The 7,063-nt window shown below is 36.6% G+C and overlaps 1 long non-coding RNA gene across 1 annotated transcript in view; it reads left to right on the forward strand.

Moving 5' to 3' along the window:
* LOC145293884 (uncharacterized) overlaps positions 1–6,792 on the forward strand; it is a 10,049-nt gene extending 3,257 nt beyond the window's left edge. The window contains exon 2 of the long non-coding RNA XR_013869781.1: positions 5,784–6,792. This is a non-coding gene — a long non-coding RNA (uncharacterized LOC145293884). The remainder of the gene's footprint in view (positions 1–5,783) is intronic.
* Positions 6,793–7,063: the final 271 nt, after the last annotated feature.

Below are 7,063 nucleotides of genomic sequence, written 5' to 3' on the forward strand. Positions count from 1 at the left end.
CGGCAGGAGCTTGGCGAATACTCGGCAGATGGCAGCGATCAGGCTGGCTTTGGTGCTGTGGGAGGTCATGTTGGTGATGTTCTTAATGTATGACCAAACGATGTAGTCCAGTGGGTTTAGGTCGGGAGAGGAAGGGGGCAGTGAGAAAGTCATAGCACTCCTGAAGCCAAGCCTGGATTTCTTTGAAATTGTGGGCTGGCACCGAGCCCTACTGCCACACCCAGAGTCTGCCAACGGCCACCTGATTGTACCAGGGGATCACCACACTCTTCAGCACATCCAGGTACACTTTGGTGTTGACTTTTAAGCCGACTTCGAAGATGTGAGGTAGCATCACGTGGCCTTCACTTGAAACCATACCAAAGACCATAACCATGGTCAGAAAATTTGTTTTCATCACCCTGGGCACGTCCGTGTTATTCATGGTAATCAAGCAATGCATTTTGAGGATGCTGGCAATGGTCCTGTTGTCATAACTTGGATCGGTAGAGAGCATGAGTCTTACAGCTGTGCATCTCTGATTTTGCTCGTTGAACATTGTGCCACTTTCGGACATGATAGAAGGCTCCTATCGCTCTTGGGATTTGTACACAACTGGCAAACTAGTAGATGGTCTGCAACAAAAAAAGAAAAACAGTTTTCATTAAACATAAATGGAATCATGTCATCTTTTCTAGGGCGACAATTTTATTGTTACACTCTGTATATATATATATATATATATATATATATATATAGTCATCCACATACAGTACTGTTTCACTATTTCACAGCTCATCAGTGCAGCTAGACAGGCAACTACCTCAAGCCAGGATCGAAACCTGACCGCACAAACGACAGTCAAAGCTCCTAATTATTACACTATGCGACTGCTGCTGTGCGGGTAGAGAATTAACGATGTTTTGACATCGTCCAACTACCTAAGCTCGATTTGTTTACACAAAGAGCAACGCTTAATACGCTAATGGCAGTTTGCATGTTACTTCCCAATATGCTCAACCCAAGATAGGGAGCATTGTAGTCATCCACATACAGTACTGTTTCGCTGTTTCACAGCTCATAAGTGCGGCTAAACAGGCAACTACCTCAAACCATATATATATATATATATATATATATATATATATATATATATATATATATATATATGTTTTAACATACAACAATATAGCATGTATATTCAAACATTTAGGATGCCATAGAACGTTTAAGAAAATTTAGCGACTACTTAATTTATAAACAGACTACTTGAGATTTTGGAAAGGCATGTAGAGAAACTTTTTTTTTTCTTACAAAGAAGTCATCACATCAAGGCCCCATGGCCACTCGAGGATAAGGGTTAATGAGTGTATGGACAATATTGTCGTAATCGTTAGTAGTGGAAATTTGGTAAATTGGATTAGGGGACGACTCATCAAGAACTTGTTTACATTAGACTTGAAGACGACCATATTGTAGTCAGCTGGAAAGCAGTGAAACAGAAGAAAGTTCTACAGGCGGGCTATTCTAAGAAAGAAGCTTTGTTCATGGAATCTATGCTTAGGTTCAGGCACAGATAAAGAGTGAGGGAGATTATTGATAGTGGTTTCACCTAGACAGGTGTTTTTCATGAAAGTTTGGCATGGGGAGATCATAGATTCGAACTCAAACGAGCACTTGCCATGAAAATAACAATACAGCAGAGACAGACTCACAACGTCTCTTCTGTGGGAAAGAGGTTGCAGGAAAGAGAAAAGTTTGCACTGATCGGGCAAGGTAGAGATCTATATATTAATACTGTAGTACCTACCTACCTACTTACCTGTATATGTCACGATTTTGATTAAATGATTGAAATAACGTTTTTGTCAGTAAAACTTTAAACACACACATACAGCTTCGTCTGAAGTTGATCAATTTAGACTGGTCATTAAGTATATCACAAGTTAACCCTTCTTCTTAGTTTTTGTGAATCTCTACTTGATTTCAGTTTTTCACATTAAGACATTGATGTCAGTTCTTTCTTTTTCAGTTTATATGTTTCTGAACTGGTAGTGAAAAGAATGTTCAAAAGATACAAAAATGTCATAAAATCAAACTACTTTAAAAGATAAGTTTTGATTATTATTGAAACAGTTACATTCTATATTTTTAGTTGAGGCAACTTTCTTTCAGACTAAAAACTGAAAAACGAAATAAATTTGGTTTCAACATAATTGTAAGTGGATTTTCTTTTCTTAACTCTGTTTTAAAGAAATGTGAAAATGTTTTAAGAAACAAATGGAAGACTAGATACTGGAATTAGATGTGCTTTTTGCCAATAACGAATGTTTTTTTTTACTGAACTGTTTATTTGAATTTTCAATGAAAATCTTTAGTCACACATACATACGTACAACCTACATTGTTGTTTGGAACTATTTGCAACTTTACTTCTCCTTCCTATATACACTTTTTTGCTACACACTGTTCTTTTCCACCTAGAGATTGGAATTACATATATGAGGTGCCTTCAATAAGTTTCCAGACTCGTCATAGCCTCTTTCATCTCTTCAATTGCCTCATAACAACAGCCTCTAAGGTTTTTCTTGAGTTTAGGGTATAACCAGAAGTCATAGTGAGCAAGGTCTGGATTATATTGAGGGTGAGGAACTGTCTTGATGCCCATCTTGGTCATGACAACGTCTTTCTTTCTGATCTTCTCTGAGCACTCATGGGATAAACTTCACGCTAATCTTCGCCATCTTTAGTTCCTCGTGAATAATTGTGTGTACAGTTGAAACTACACTTATTGTCATTGTCTCTATAGACACACGACGGTCCTTATCCATGAAATTTTTTTGGGGGGAGGAGGGGCAATCAAGTCTGGTGTTCTGACTTCCTTACTTCTCCCACACATCTCATCATCCCTCACAGACTCCCTGCCTTCCTTGAATCTCTTATGCCTCTCAAAAACTGATGCTCGATTCATGCAAGATAGTCCAAAAGCAGTCTGAAGCATTCCATACATTTCTGTATCATTTTTTTCCAAGTTTAAAACAGAGTTTTATTGCATATCATTCTTTTAAAGTGTCCTTATGTCCAGATTGCATTTTTGAAATTCACCTGGCTGACTTTCACGAAAAACACTCGTCTATCTGAAACCACTATAAATAATTTCCCTCGCCCTTTATCTGTGCCTAAACCTAAACGTAGATTCCATGAACAAAACTTCTTTCTTATAACTGCATGCCTGTGGAACTCTGTTTCGTTTTCCTACTTTTCAACTGACTACAATATGGTTGTCTTCAAGTCCAATGCAAAAAGTTCTTGATAAGCCGTTCTCCTTAAGTAATCCAATTTACCCAATTCCCACTACTAACGATTATTATGATATTTTCCCATTGACTTCTGTACACTCATTAACCCTTATCCTCGAGTGAATTCTGGGCCTTGATAAATGGTGACTCCTTTGTAAAAAAAAAAAAAACATTAAAAAAATAACAAAACTGTTTACCGTTTTTGACTTGTCTACTCAAAGCCTGCTGATTGGTTTCCTGTTTTGTCTATCATTTGATCAGAAGTGAAAACAAAAACCGTGGAAGTCTGTCTTCGTTCGTAGGATTTGTTAACCAGTGAAGCTGTCTGTAGAAAACTCTGAGGTCACATGAACGTTCAACTCATCATAAAGAATGTATTAATTAACCGTTGGGCAACCCTGTTTGATTTACAATCAGTTAAACTGATTCAGGAAGAGCAGACATACTGGAGGGCGGTTTTATTTCACTTGGTGAATGTAATCCAGTTTTTAGCTGAGGGAAATTTGACCTTCTGTGGCACAAATGAAAAGCTTGGTGACACCAAAAATAGACATTTTATCAGAGAAGTGAAGCTAATAACAAAACTTGATCTTGTCTTGTCTTAACATGTCAGACACCATGAACTGAGCCATGAACCGAGAGATCATTATTTCAGCAACTGCATTCAGAACAAACTTTTCATTTGTTTTTTTTTTTTTGTTTTTTTTTTCTGCTTTCCCATTTCTGATTCATTAGATCATGACATTTGTTTTTGTTTGTTGTTGTCAATGGATTTGTGAAATAATTATATTATTCAATGAACCTATTGTAGTGCAAAAATTACCTTTGACATTAAATATTTTAATCAGATAATCAGGGAGCTATTTCGGCTGTGAAAGTAAAAGATAAATTTTGTTGTTTTGGGGTAAGTTCAGACTAGCACCAATAATTGCATCGATTGAAAAAAAAACCACTTCATGCATTTTCTTTATGATTTATAACGTTTGTATTTATTGCATCTTAGTGGAAATGTAAGGATCTTTTAGCGCTTAATAACTTTCTCCTACATCGTGACATTTTAAAAAATGACTTGGTTACTTTTAGCAACATTCCATTATCCATTATTACTACTAATGTTGTTTTGATTTAATGTCTTTCTTTCTCCCCCCCCCTCCCCCCATACTAATGCTTTCTGACACTTCCTCTCTTTTTTTCAAATGAACTCCTGAAGTCTAATTTTTTGACGATATATCAAACTTTTTGTACGAAAATACTTTTGAAATTTGGGTTGGTGAATCTCTGTCCCATTTGAGGATTCTTGATAAGGTGCAGAAACGTATTTAGAATTTGATTGGTCATGCCCTTTTTTCTACTCTGCAACCTCTCTCTCTCTCTCTCTCACGGCCGTGACGTTAATAGTCTCAGTCTTATATAAACACTGTTATGGCATGTGTTCTTTAGAATTGTCTGATCTATTCTCTGCTTCTTTTGTTCCAGCTCATTTGACTCATTAGTCTAGTGATCTCCATTGATTTGTTTTATTACCTCATTGTAATACAGCTTCTTATTCCAGTAGCTTCTTTCCCAAAACTGCAGGCTTGTAGAATTCTGTTCCTGCTGACTGTTTTCCTCCTACCTATAGCCTTGGTCTTTTGAAGACTAGGGCCAATAGGCATCTTCTGTCTTTGCGATAATCATCTTTCATTCTTGTAAGCTCCTTACATCAAATGACTGCACGTCTTGTCTGTAGCGATTTCCATATAAAAAAAGAAATTATTTTTTGTTTTTGTTTTTAATAACGTTTATAGACAAATCGTTTTAGTACTTTATGCTATTGTATTTTTGATTTTAATTAATTATACTGGTCTGCATTCGAATTATTTTTGGAAAATGTCAAGGTTTCTCCAACAGATTTAGAGACCCTTTTTAAATGCTGAAATTTTTTCCTTAACTTGATGCATCGTCCAATTACCTATTTTGGCAAAAACTCTTGTCAAAATCTTTAATTCTGTGTTTAGCAGACTTATAGGCCTATAGCTGTCTAGATCCTCCCCACCATGCCAATGTCCTTTCTTCAACAATGTGATCACTCCCTTGGTTACCTATCCAGGGATAGATCCCTGAGTAAAGCGATGGTTGAACACATCCATCAGAATTAGTACCAACATGGGCGACAGCGTCCAGCTGAGTTTTTGATAAAGAAAATAAAATGCATTATGTGGATTTGTAATTAAATTGTTTTTGTTTTTCTTTTAATAGCATTTATAAAAAATCGTTATAGTATTGTAGTTTTGATTTTTAAAAAAATTTGTGAAAAGGTTAACGGTTTTCCAACTAATCCTTTTTGTATGCTTAATTTAAAAATAGTTTTTTTGTTTTTGTTTTTTTAGGTCAGCTCTGGTTTCTAAGATATAGTCTATTTCTTTTCCATCAATTGTTTTTTGAAATATCGCAATCCAAGTCTTCATGAATTTTCTTTTGTAAAACAATCATAATAACTTTTAATAATCACGTTTCTCTTTTCAGGTCTAGAAAAATGGACCAGAAGCGTACAAACCATCTTAATAGGTTTTGTTACATTAACAGATGTGTGCTTCCAAACTCAACAACAAAACCACAGATTTTGTGAAGAAGGCAATTATATCACACTTACTTGGGCACCAAACTAGGGGACCAGGATAAGCTATTTGCTACCGGTATCTACTGCAAAACGTATGTGGAGAACTTGGGAGATTGGAAGAGCAAGAAAAAGAAGAGTATGGCATTTGGTATTACAATAGTGTGGAGAGAGAAGGGAAAGATCGCATTACATAATGCTATTTTTGTATGTCAAATCAAAAGTCATCAATCGCAAGAACAAGCACTATGTTCATACTCTTATATTCCTTCTGCCATAGAGCCATAAAACCAGTCCCACAAAGCTCCGATCTTCCTATTCCTAAGTCAAATATCACTATGGAATCTAGTTTTGATTACATCCAAGTGCGATGAATACAGGTTAGAAAAGTGTAACATAGTGCGTGTGATCATGTGAAAAGTATCAGCAGCAGCTAAGAATGGCCAGGATGCGAAGAGATTAGCAGCAGCAGCAGAAAAATGCACATATGCAAAGTAGGAAATGTACACAAGAACAGAAATGAAAAAAAAGGAGTAAAAAAATGCAACACGTGCTCGGAAAAAAAAAGAAACAAAGTTGGCATTGAGGAGAATGAACATGCAAAGTGAAGGAATGGCATAAGGCTGGCATACGGCTAGCGTGAGGTCAGAGAAACAAAGTGGACGAGGAAGAAAATGGACGTGTGGAGTCACAGGTGAGAAATGGCTGGCTAATGCCGGCGTGAGGAGAGAGAAAGAAAGTCGACGTTGAAGAAAACGGACGTTTAAATGTGAAGGCAAGAAATGGCTGGCAGTGGCTGGCATAGGGTTGGAAGAAATAGAAGCACAGCCAGATGAAATGAACATGTGGCAGCAGGAAATTTTTTTAAGCGGTGCCGAAAGAAACGGGAATAAATGCTTTTGTTGAAAAAGAAAAAAATGCTGACCCAGATTTTTATTTATTTATTTGCTTTGTTTGTTTGTTCATTTGCGATGTAATGGCAACATTACACAAGGACAACTGACCACTGCCTTTGACCAAATCTGAACTCAATGATGTGACATGAGATCTGCACTTTTCCGACGAGTCTGCCCAGATACTGGATTCTCATCTTTGAGAGAAATGTATACTAGTGCCAGGAACAACATTCTATCAGTCTTTTCTATAAATTCTATTATGATATGTCTTCTTCAGAATTGTCTGATCTATT

The sequence above is a fragment of the Euprymna scolopes genome, chromosome 15 (assembly GCF_053919585.1).
Source record: "Euprymna scolopes isolate OS-2025 chromosome 15, ASM5391958v1, whole genome shotgun sequence".
In the NCBI taxonomy this organism is placed as follows: Eukaryota; Metazoa; Mollusca; class Cephalopoda; order Sepiida; family Sepiolidae; genus Euprymna; species Euprymna scolopes.